The following is a 13577-nucleotide window of genomic DNA, read 5'->3' on the forward strand; positions in this document are numbered from 1 at the left end:
AGTAATGTTGACAAATGGTATACTTGTTGAGGTGTGAAAGATTGACTTGAATGAGAAGATGATTCAATAGAATAAAAAACTGAATCTTTGGAATAAGGAAAAGTATATTCATAAAAAACAACATGTCTGACTATGTATATTTGACTTGAGGGATGCATACACTTGTATCCTTTATGAGATGGACTATAACCAATGAAAATACACTTACTTGAGTGATAATCGAATTTATGCTTATTGTAATCTCTTAAGTAAGGATAGCATGTACAACCAAAGCACTTGAGCATACTATAATCAGGTTTGTGATTGAATACTTTCTCATATGGAGTAATAAGTTTCAAGGCTGTAAATGGTAGTCTGTTAATGTGATACACAACTGTATGAAAAGCATCCCACCAAAACTTGAAAGGTAACTTGGCTTGTGCCAATAAGGTGAGTCCTAACTCAACAGTACGTCTATGTTTCCTTTCAACTACTCCATTTTAGTTATGTATGTATGGACAAGAGTGTCTAAAAATGATTCCACACTGGTTTAAGAAATGAGTGAATGCTCTATACTCTCCCCCCTAGTTAGATTGCAGGTGCTTAATGGTGGTGCTAAGTTAGTTTTCAACTTGCAATTTGAATAGTTTGAAGACCTCTAATGCCTCTGATTTCAGTTTGAGGGGATAGATCCAAGTATAATGACTGAAATCATTCACAAAGCTTATGTAGTAAGTATATCCATCTCTAGATAGGATGGGTGAGGTCCCCACAAGTCTGTGTGAATAAGTTCAAGAGCCTTAGTTGTTTTGATTTCTGTAATGGGGAAATGAAGTTTATGAGATTTGCCCATCTGGCAGGCTTCACAAATTTGATTCAGTGCTTGTTCCATGCTATTACTTGAGAGATTAACAAAAGCATCATTTTTCAGCAAATGCATTAGTGTTTGAGAGTTAGGATGACCAAAACGTCTGTGTCTAAGGAGTGCTTTATTATTCAATTCATTACAAGATGAATTTTGACTGGAAACTTTATTATCTGATGCATTACAAAGAGAAACAGAACTGAAATTATTATTCTGAGTGTTATTTAAAACATGAGGACCAAGAGAACATGCAGATAGCATTGACAATAGTTGAATATGAGAGGTTTGGCACAGGAAGAATGAAGGAACAGACTCAGATGGCTTGAGAATTAGCTTATACAATCCTTTTTCAGCAAGTCCTTTCAGAAGCACTTGCCTCGTCAGAGAATCCTTCACATAGCAGACATCATCAATAAATTAAATGAACAAGTTATTATCAGTGGTCAGTTTTGATATGCTTAGCAAATTCTTTGTGATATCAGGCACTAATAACATATCTTTGAGCAAAATATGTGTTGATTTATAAGCAGCATTTGATCTCTTATAAGTAAAGCATGCATCACCAACATGAGTTATAGACAAACCTTGACCATTGCCAATAACAAGCTGATTTGATCCCTTGAATTCTTCTCTGAAATTCATGTTACCCATATTATTGGTCAAGTGATGCGTGGCACCACTGTCTAGATACCATCAATCATCAGCAAGCCCTTCATAATTGGTAAGATAAGCTTCAGGAGCATTAAACTCTGTAGATGGATAAGATGAGTGATACATGAGATTAAAGCCAGAGTAAAAAGAAGCAGCATAGTTGTCTTCCACTGTTGGAGCAGCATAATTTGTAAATGAATCGAAATTAGCCATATAACCAGCCTTGGACCCAAATGATCTACCCCTTCCAAAGTGTTTGGGTAATGGTGTATGACTATCATCATATTTGTGCCAACATTCATCTACTGTATGCCCTTGCTTATGACATATCTGACATATTGGTGGTGATTCATTAGAGGGTATGTTAGCTGAAGGATGATAAGCTGAAGGAGGATAATTTGGTCTCACAAATTGCCTTAGAAATTGCATTGTTTGTCCTCTGCCATAGCCTCCAAAATTTGCAACACCAGTAGGAGATCCTCTAGGATATGAATTATGAAATACACCTCTTCCACCATTAAAACTTCTATTACCAGAATGACCATAATATCCATTACCAAATGTGCCTCTTCTAAAATTTCCTCTCATGTAAGAGTGATTAACATTCATTGAACTGTAATTTGCATTAAGCATGGTTTTGGTACCTTGACTCTGTCCAAGTCTAGCTTCATGTGTCAACAATAAGGCATATGCATCATCATAACTCATCTTATTTACAGTAATGATTGAAGCCAGATCTAAATAGCCAGAACCTAAACCATTTAAAATCCTCATCAACAGATCTTTTTCAGTAATGATATCACCAGCACATGCAAGTTTGTTTGCGAGTAGCTTCATTTTTTCACAATATTCCTCAATATTCATTGAATCTGTAGTGAATTAGGTGCTTTAGAAAACAACGAACAACCCAATACACTGCCCAAGATCACAAATCAGACCAACAAGATGCTAAGATCCTAAACAATGAAGCTTTAAGTGTTAACAGAACCTTTAACGAAAATGGTTGTAATAAAAAAGACACCAAGAACCAGAATTAGAAGCTAATCAAACTCAGAAGCAAGAAAGAGTTTTACGTGGTTCGATTGTGCAGTTACGTGGTTCGATTGTGCAAAAGAGCACAATCTACATCCACGGGAAAAGCTCACAGAGCAAGCTTTATTGATGATTCAAGCAAACTTTACAGTGTAATACAAGAGCTAATTACTAGGATCAAGACTCAACTTTCTCTCTATTTTAACTCTCTTTATCACGCTCTCAGATCAGTGCTGAAACTGCTCCATTAACCAGCTTATATAACAACTGATAATGAACCCAGAAAACACAGATCTCTGCCACCTGGACTAACAGCTTTCTTAACGACTTTGATTCTCCACCTCATGTGCACTCCACATGTTCCACTTAAGCCTTAGATCAAAACATCACAAGCTTCTGCCGTTTTGAACTTAAGTGACCCACATGCCAAACTCGTGACTCCTGAGTTATATTAAACTTAGCCAAAACGTTGTTGTTTAACAAGCTCAAGTTTTGGATTCACCATTTTAGTCCACAGAATCTTTCCTTAAGATATTCATTTCATAACGAAGTTGCATGATCTTAGCTTCATATTGAACTCCAAATTATTTTTCAATAGATTTCCACACATCAAAAGAAGTATCATAGTTAAGGACTGAACTTAGAATACCTTCACTTATGGTTGATAGCAGCCAACCAAGAAGTGTTTGATCCAATGCTCTCCAGTTGACATAAGCTGGATTTTCAACGTTCTCTCCAGATCCATCAGTTGTTGCATTCGACAGATATTGCTCTGGAATAATTTGTGGTTCTGAAATAAATTTTTCCAGGCGATTTCCTCTGATTGAAGTCAAGACTTGTTTTTGCCAAAGCAGAAAATTAGATCGATCTAATTTCACAGTAGCTGCGAAAGTAAATGAAGTTTGTGATGGTTGATTTAAATTCATGATCAATTGATTTGAAGTTGCAGTACTTGAATTAGCCATTGTGGCTCTGATACCATGTAAATTAACGGAGATAAACTGTTTGGTTCAAAGGAAAATCTCTGAGAAAATGAAACTATGAAAATTCCAGTGAATTCATTTCTTATTATTTGTTGACAAGCTCACGTTTATATACAAAGTTCTCAGTGGAACAACTACATACTGAGACAGAAGATGCATATTGACCTGCACTTTTAATCGCAATCCTGGTATTTGCTTGATGAAGTAAGAGAGGAAGAGCCAAGGCAATATCAGGATCAATCCCAAGACGAGGCAACATGAGGTTGCTTTTATACTCTCACAACTAGGAGGAGATGTCAGCCCAAGGTCTCTCTTCTAAGCATTAAACCTCTTTCAGGGTGTGTAAAGTTAAATTTGTGGAAAAATCATTATCGATTTTCATGAAAATGGGTTCATTCACAAATAAAATTAGGACAGCAGATAGGTTTGGTTAAAGTTATTACATGAATCGCGATAATGGTGATGAGTAAAGCTCATTCTTTTGCTCTATAAAAAATGATCATATTAACAGAAATGGATGAGCAATTGGTAACGTGACTTATTTTCTCTGGAAATTTCAGGTTCCTCTAGAAACACCAGCACTTGAATGTGAAATTCATGCCACATCTTCAACTTGATCACTTATAGTCTTTTCTAAATAAAAGAACTCACGCTTTTGCATTTGGATGGATGTGAAGAGTGGGATTTTGGAAATGAAGATGTTACGATCATGCCACAACTACGTAACTTGCATAACAGACATTGTAGAAAACTGAAGTCGCAGCCAGACCAACTTCTTCGGGGCTTGACAGAACTGGAGAAATTACTGATTATTTGTGCTCCTATTTTAGGAGAACGTTTCGAAAAGGACACAGGAGAGGATTGGTAAAAGATCTCTCACATTCCTGACATTCAAATTGATCATGAATATGTCCAAGAATTTGAATTCAATAACAGACCTACAGGTATTTTCTACTCTTTCTTTTTAATTTATTGATTATTTGCAATTGAGGAAATTAAAATAACAAAATCTGGATCTATTTCTATCACATTACATAGTCTGGACCCTGGAGGCTGCTGCAGTTTTTAATCTAATTGTTTGAATCTCTGCTTTCTTCAAGCCAATCATTTCTACCCTGATCTTGTAGATATGCAAACTATTTGCATTAATATTGTTGGTGTTCGCAACAATGCTTATTTTGTTGAGTTGACAGAGACTTACCTACAATGCTGCTCTTCAAACCAGTTAACCAATTGAAGCATTTTATTGTTTTACCAAAAATAAAGCCTCTTTGGCTTAGATTCTTTCATTTTTCTGTATATTACAGTTATGTTAAATCAAGTGAAAGACTTTATCCTATCGAAGTTCTGCCAGTAGTTGACGCTCTTGTTGCCTTGGAATTCTCCCATTAGTGGTGAAATGCTGCTTGTAAGGGCTTACAGTTATTGTATTTACTGTATTAGTTTCTTGTAAATCTGAATTTAACGTTTCAATCTATTCATTTCTTGCAATTTGAATCGCCTTTTCACTCGTTTCATTTCTTGCACTTGACACTATTATTTAATTCTTCTTTCATCTAACTCGGTTATTTTCAGTTTACTGATGATAGAGCAGTTCAACCGGTGGTTCGGACCCTTGATCGTAACTAGCGTCTAGGCTTCTAGATGAAGCAAATGGAAGAAACTTGAGCTAAGAGAACATATTTTGATATTATGTTCTTAGATGTTACATGGAAATCAGTTCAACCGTGTCCTGTCTTTAAGCTGGGAGTGCAGATATGTTGAAATAGATTTCCTTTGAAGGAAAAGAAATAGGAAACGGCTCAGGATAGAGTAGATAGAGGATTCGTTGAAAGAAGTCAATAAGAAATCCTCGTATTGTGATGAAGCAATAAATAGGACTACAGAAGCAGCCATTGAAGCTATCAAGTCATACAACAGTTGTTCAGATCAAGCCCAAGAGTCTCTTGATAATATCCTTTTTCAATAGGTATGAAGAAATGTCTCCACTTTGTACTATTTGCTATTCTTTAGATTAAGCAAGTACTGAATTTTAGTTCTTGGATTTTGAAAACCTTTTGTACTATCAAATAGAACTTTTGAGGAAGTTGTACTCCAGTCAACCAGGGCTTTCCTTCGATAAGAAGCATATCAATAGTGTCGGTTCTCAAGGCAAGTAACCTCAAGTCTCAGCAGAACCCGAAGCAAGCCAGTTACTAGTGAGAATTCACGGGATAGAAATCTTTTTGACCTCTTATCCATTATTTGAAAATAATTAAATTTTCTGTTTCAACGAAACTTAGAAAGGGCGTTGATGCAGAAGATGCAGCACAACTATTTGAGGCATATGTGCATATTGACGGCCACTTCGAATATAGTAATTCTTTCCGAATCCAGTATCATAACTTGCATGACTTGGTTTTCTTGACTAATTCATACCTGATACTGATGTATGAAATATGAACAAGTTAATATATTGTGGGAAAACTTATTGGAAACTATTTTCGGCATAAGTAGAGATTTTCGTCATGATGATCAGCTTTGTTTCATATCAGGTTTACTTGCTAATTACCATGAATAAATCTTACACAGGGCCAATAGCTTCTCGGAGTGGGTCCTCTTGTAAATATATTTCATAGTGTAATATCTCTGCATTCTGAACTGCTTATTGTAGGGAAAATTCCACCTTATCCACCATTTGGCTACTATTCTCACCAAGGCCCCTCTTGTAAATATAAAATGATCCTCTATTCTTTCTCCGTTCTTTTCATTTTCAAAGCTGTATAAAGTTAAATTTGTGCTAAAGTCATTGATGATCTTCATAAGAATAACAGTGGAAAGGAGATGGATATAAATTAAAATTTATGCTGTTGGACGGAGGAATAATGATAAAACACCTTCATCGTGATGTTGATGTTGAAATAAAAGTCACCCCTGATGGACAATTGGTAAATGAACTTTTTTTTTCTTCCTTCGGAAATTCAGGTTCATCAGGGCACAGCTGTGGTGAATTTCACGGTCAAAGCAAATCATGAAATGTATCATGCAATGTGACCAACTTCAATTGTGAATTTGAAAACAAATATGTCCTGTCTCAGTGCAGACTGTCCTATTTCGGGAAATGGAAAAGTACATTGAAGATTTTTATGCTGCCGGCTAGAGATGGAGAGAAGAATCCATCTGAATGATGAGTCTTTGTTACTTTGATGACGGTCATTTCCAGAAGAATAAATGCCAGCAGGAGAGTGGCAGAGAGGATTCAAATGGTGTATCTCAAGGGCTAAAAATCAAATTGGTGAGTTTTGGTTTGTCACAGCTCTCGCTATTTCATCATCTTTTAAATTTGTTCGTGTTCAGTGAAAAGCAAATCATCATATATCAATGTCTGATTTCTTATGTTGCTTTTCTCAATATGCAGACCTGATTTTGCTACTCATGTCAGCTATGCTGAGAATTCAAAAGCTTTTTGTTAATCACCAGAGAAATGAACAAAGGCCGCCGAAGCATGCATGGAAATATATGGTGGTGGTCCTCGAAGTAGTTCCACCTCCATAAATAAGAGAAAGTTAACAACTGTTGCTTGAAGTTTTGCTAATGGAGGTGACAAGCATTATGATTTGTGTGGTGGGTTATTTGCATTTGTATTTGTATAGTATGTGCCACGCATAGAAGACTAACAGCAATGTTCATTGACGAAGATGCAGCACATTTTTCCTTTCTCGATTATGTGATCAGCTGCCTCACAGAACCTTTGCCTGATCTACTTATCAGGTTGTTCAGCATTGCCTCTTTCAATTCTCCACCATAACTTTGCAGCACAGTGACAAATTCTGTAGACGGCCACAACTTATTTTGCTGTCTCAATTTTTTTTTTTCCACTTATAGATCTTTTACATTACTTTTGAACAGAACCCTTTGTTAGGAAATTGATGGGTGAAGCAGGACCGCAGCTAAAATGAAATTTGAGATAAAATAAAGAACAAGCACAATAAAGGACACCAAAAATTACGTGGTTCGGCTTTTAGCCTACATCCACGGGCGAAGACAGAAGGAAATATTTTACTAGTGAAAAGGAGTTACAAGTATTGTAGTATTTTAGCTCACTACCTAAAACCCCAATACACCCAAACTCTTAAATTACTAAAATAAGAGCTTATAAATGCAAGCTCTTAAACTCTCTCTCAACTCCCTAAATTGCTCTCTCAAGATTGGATGCATAAACTCTTCATCTGCACTTCTATTTATAGCAAACTAGTGGCCAAGAAAATCAAAGCCGTGTTCACCAAATTCTTCATCAAAACCGTGTGCATCAAATTCAATCTTCAAACTTGTTGCAAGCTAACCATTCTTGTCAAAGCTTCTAGATGCAGCCATGCCAAACACTTCTAGATGCAGTCATGCCAAACACTTCTAGATGCAGCCAACTTTGACATTCTCCCACTTGGAGATTAAATTAAAAAACAATCAATCTCCACACCATCCTTTTTGCTTCGCCATAAACATGTTGCCTACGTTTCTGCTAGGCCACAAGAGGATCTACTCCAGACAAACTTATCAGTATTTATCGGCTTGGTCAAAACATCTGCTAGGTTCTCTTTGGTATGGATTTTCTGCAAATCCACACTTCCATCTTCCACTACTTCTCGAACGAAGTGATACTGAACTCCTATGTGCTTTGTCCTGGAATGAAAAGTTGGATTCCTTGCAATGTGCAAGGCACTCTGACTGTCACAAAACACAGGAATTTTCTGTTGTTTGTGCCCGAGCTCCTCCAATAATCTTTGTATCCAGATAGCTTCCTTGCAAGCTTGTGTAGCTGCTATGTATTCTGCTTCTGTTGTAAATAAAGCCACAACGGTCTGCAGTTTCGAAACCCAGCTTACAGCTGCTCCCGCAAGTGTAAACACATAACCAGTAGTGGATTTCCTTTTATCAAGATCTCCTGCAAAATCTGAATCCACATAACCTCTGACAGTAAACTCTGATCCTCCATAACATAATGCAACATCTGAGGTTCCTCTGATGTATCTCAGAATCCTCTTCACAGTTATCCAATGCTCTCCACCAGGATTTGCCATGTATCGACTGACTGCTCTCACTGCTTGTGCAATGTCCGGTCTTGTACATATCATAGCGAACATTAAACTTCCCACTGCTGATGCATACGGTACTCGAGACGTCTCCTTCCTCTCTGCTTCATTACTAGGACACATACTTGAGGATAATTTGAAATTAACAGGAAGTGGGGTAGAAATTGACTTACAATCTTGCATGTTGAAGCGTCGCAAGATTTTCTTCAAGTAATTCTTCTGTAAGAGCCAAATCTTCCTGTTATTTCTGTCTCGGTGAATTTGCATCTCTAGAATCTTGTTTGCTGGTCCCAAGTCCTTCATTTCAAACTCCCTAGCCAACTGTGCCTTCAATTCTTGGATTCGATCTTTGTTGGGACCTGCTACCAACATGTCGTCCACATACAACAGCAAAATGATGAAATCATTATCTTCAAACCTCTTGTAATATGTACAATGATCTGAACTGAGTCTGTTGTATCCAAGGCTCATGATGAATGAATCAAATCTCTTATACCAACACCTCGGCGCCTGTTTGAGACCGTATAGAGATTTGTTCAACCTGCAAACCAAGTTCTCTTTTCCTTTTTCTGCAAAACCTTCTGGTTGGAGCATATATATTTCTTCTTCAAGTTCTCCATGAAGAAATGCAGTTTTCACATCCAACTGCTCAATATGTAAGTCAAATGTAGCACACATCGCCAAGACTACTCTGACTGTTGTGAGTCGAACCACCGGAGAAAATATCTCGTTGAAGTCAATACATTCTTTCTGAGCATATCCTTTCACCACCAATCTCGCACGATACCGCTCCACTTGATCATTACCATCACGTTTGATCTTGTAGACCCATTTGTTTCCAATGGCTTTTCTTCCGTGTGGTAGTGGTACAAGTTCCCATGTCTTGTTCTTGTGTAGAGCTTCAATTTCTTCTTGCATTGTTGTCATCCACAAAGCAACATCTAAGCTGTTTAAAGCTTCATGGAAAGTTGAAGGCTCTCCATCCTCTGTTAGAAGACAGTATGCAACGTTGATCTCTGTGACATACTCCGAGTGCCACGCTGGCAGTCGTCTCTCACGAGTTGACCGACGAACTTCTGGAGCCTCAGACTCGACTAGTTCTTGTTCTTCGTGCTCTGGTGCTGCTTCCGAAGAATCTGAATCTTCTGGATTATTTTCTACATATACCGGCACAATCTCTGACTTTTCTTTTACAGTGCCATCATCTCCATCTTTCATTTGCAGTTGATTTTCTACAAAAATAACATCTCTGCTGATGACGATCTTGTGGGCAGTGGGGTCCCACAGACGATACCCCTTTACTCCATCAGCATACCCCAAGAAGATACATCTTCTAGATTTTGGAACCAGCTTTGTTCTTTCTTGGGCATTGTACATCACGTACACAGGACATCCAAATGCATATAGGTAGGAATAATCAGTTGGCTTTCCAGTCCACATCTCCATCGCCGTCTTCAACCCAATAGCTGTAGATGGCGACCGATTTACTATATAACATGCAGTTTTGGCTGCTTCTGCCCAGAATGAATTGGGTAGACCAGCAGTCCTCAACATAGCTCTTATTCTTTCTGTAAGAGTTCTGTTCATCCGCTCCGCCACTCCGTTTTATTGAGGAGTGTATGCCACTGTGAACTGCCTCTGAATACATTCTTGCTTACAGAAAGCAAGAAACTCGTTTTCTGTATACTCTCCACCATTATCTGTCCTCAAGCACTTGATCTTTTTACTAGATTCAAGTTCCACCCGCGCTTTGTATTCTTTAAACACAGGAAATACATCTGACTTTTTCTTAATTGGATACACCCAACATCTTCTGGAATAATCATCAATAAAAGTCACCATGTACTTTGCACCTCCCATGGATATATCCGGTGATTCCCAAACATCAGAATGAATCAAGTCTAGAATGCATTTACTTCTAGCAATAGATTTACTGAATTTTAATCTATGCTGCTTACTTGTAACACAATGCTCGCAAAATGGTAAACTTACCGATTTGAGCCCCGGAAGTAATTTTCGCTCAGAGAGAATCTTCAAGCCTTGTTCTGACATGTGGCCAAGTTTGAGATGCCACATCATCGTTGACTCTTCTCCATTTGGTGTGACACACGCATCAGCCTCCTGTAGTGTTTCTCCTTTAAGCATGAATAGATTAGCACCGATCTTTTCTGCCTTCATCAATACAAGCGCTTCTTTAACGATCTTCATAATTCCATTCTCCACATGAGTTTTGCACCCATGATTGTCTATTTGTCCCAAAGACAATAGATTTTTCTTCAGGCCGTTGACATGTTGTACCTCCCCAATTGTGCGAATTGTACCATCAAACATTTTTATTTTGATAGTACCAATACCAGCGTTCTCTAAGGCATGATTGTTACCCATATATACAGATACTCCTGAGATAGGTTCATATGTGTGGAACCATTCTCTCCTAGAGGTCATGTGCCAGGTAGCTCCTGAGTCTATAAGCCAGACATCAGAAAGTCGTTTTCTTCCTTCTGAAACAGTTGTTGCCTCACTGTAGAGAATTTCGCCATCATCCGAGGTACTTGCTACACACCCCTGAGCATTTGATGACTCAGGTTCTTTGCCCTCTCTTCTCTTCTGGTTACTCCAACATTCTTTCTTGACGTGCCCTTTCTTGCCACAGCATTTAACATTCTTCTTACTTCTGAATTTTGATCTACCCTGATTTTTACTCCCACTGGGGCCACGTTCCGTTGATCTCCCTCTCGTCACCGATAGCGCCTCCGCTTGCTGCGAACTTACTTGTCTGTTTTCCTTATTTTTCCGCCTGCTCTCCTCATTTAATACGGAGGCTGCAACATCGTCGAAAACTAGACTCTCCACTGGATTGTTGTTCGTCAGATTGATGATGAGTTGATCATACGAATCTGGTAGACTTTGAAGTAGAAGCTCTGCACGTTCATTTTCCTCTATATTATGACCCAACGTTGTGAGTTGTGAAAATAGAGTCTTCAATGTGTTGATGTGGTCGGTCACCATTGTAGATTCTGCCATTCGAAGAGTATAGAGTTTTCTCTTCAAGAAGATTTTGTTGTGTAGTGACTTGGCCTCATACAATTTTGTGAGAGTATCTCATATTTCCTTCGCCATATTTTTCTCTGCCACACTAGATAATACTCCATCCACAAGTGCCAAGTGTATATCAGAAATGGCGTTACCGTCTACCTCGTTCCACTTGTCATCAGTTATCTCCATGGGCCTTTCTCCAATTGCTGCCAAACAATTATTTTTCCTCAATACAACTTTCATCTTCATTTTCCACAACGAAAAATTATTTTCGTTAAACTTCTCAATTTCATACTTTGCCGCCATTTTGTTGATAAATACTGCACACAAGCTAGTATACCACCTTGAATAGTTGTGAGTATGTGTGAGAATGCACACCAGGAAAGTTCCCAGGAAAGACTGGAGGGGTCACAATGGTCCCACTTAAAACCCAGACTCCTTAAGCTCTTATCGCCTTTGTGACAGAACTTTCCTAGACATGTACAAAACCACAGTTGCTTTTCTCACACTACTATTCCCTGCTTTGCACCGGAAAATTCTTGGATCGCTTCCACCGTTTCACGTGAATAGTATCGTATACGTGAACAGTACCGTATATGTGAACAATACAGTATACATGAATAGTGTCTTATACGTGTACAGTGCCGTATACGTGAATAGTACCCCTTACGTGAACAGTTCCCGACTCCAAAAATACAACCAATAGCTCTGATACCACTGTTAGGAAATTGGTGGGTGAAGCAGGACCGCAGCTAAAATGAAATTGGAAATAAAATAAAGAACAAGCACAATAGAGGACACCAGAAATTACGTGGTTCGGCTTTTAGCCTACATCCACGGGCGAAGACAGAAAGAAATATTTTACTAGTGAAAAGGAGTTACAAGTGTTGTAGTATTTTAGCTCACTACCCAAAACCCCAATACACCCAAACTCTCAAATTACTAAAATAAGAGCTTATAAATGCAAGCTCTTAAACTCTCTCTCAACTCCCTAAATTGCTCTCTCAAGATTGGATGCATAAACTCTTCATCTGCACTTCTATTTATAGCAAACTAGTGGCCAAGAAAATCAAAGCCGTGTTCACCAAATTCTTCATCAAAACCGTGTGCATCAAATTCAATCTTCAAACTTGTTGCAAGCTGACCATTCTTGTCAAAGCTTCTAGATGCAGCCATGCCAAACACTTCTAGATGCAGTCATGCTAAACACTTCTAGATGCAGCCAACTTTGACACCCTTCGAAAGCATATGAAATTAAGTAATTCGTTTGCTCTGCCCCTCTATATTGCTTGTAAGAATGGTTAATGTTGTGTAAATTATTGTGTTTGATTATATAAAGGATGAAGTTATTTGTACTCTAAAAATTACATTAAATGTTCTAATTTTAATAAATATTTTAAAATAAAAATACCATCATATGAATTACTATTAAGGATAATTTATTATAAGTCGGTGTTTTATAATTAGTTTGAACATCTATATAGCACAAAAATTATTCACTGTATATAATTCTTATGCTTTAAACTTTAAAATTTTTCTTTGCAATATCTTAATCAATGCTTAGATAAATAATGATGAAATCAATATTTTTATTTTTTATTTTTCCATAAATAAATAAAATTTGCATTAATTTTTTTTCAAAAAAAAAGTAAAAAAAATTATTGTGACCTTTTTTTTTTTTTTGTTGACCCCTTGTTTTTCTTCTTCTTCGTCTTCTACTTCTCCTTCTTCTTCTTTTTTTATATTATTTATCAAGTAATTCTTATTATTATTTTCTCATTGCAAGCTATTTTGGGTGCAAAATCTAATAACAAAAATTTTATAACTAAAGTTTTGTTAAATAATTTGTTTACAACTTAACTTGATTATATCATTGTAAAAATTTGTTAAATCTCTTGAAATTTGTGTATTAAATAGTTTTATTAATTTTTTAAGTAAATAAAATTAATTAGTTTAAATAGT

Source organism: Citrus sinensis, chromosome 7 (assembly GCF_022201045.2).
Source record: "Citrus sinensis cultivar Valencia sweet orange chromosome 7, DVS_A1.0, whole genome shotgun sequence".
NCBI lineage: Eukaryota > Viridiplantae > Streptophyta > Magnoliopsida > Sapindales > Rutaceae > Citrus > Citrus sinensis.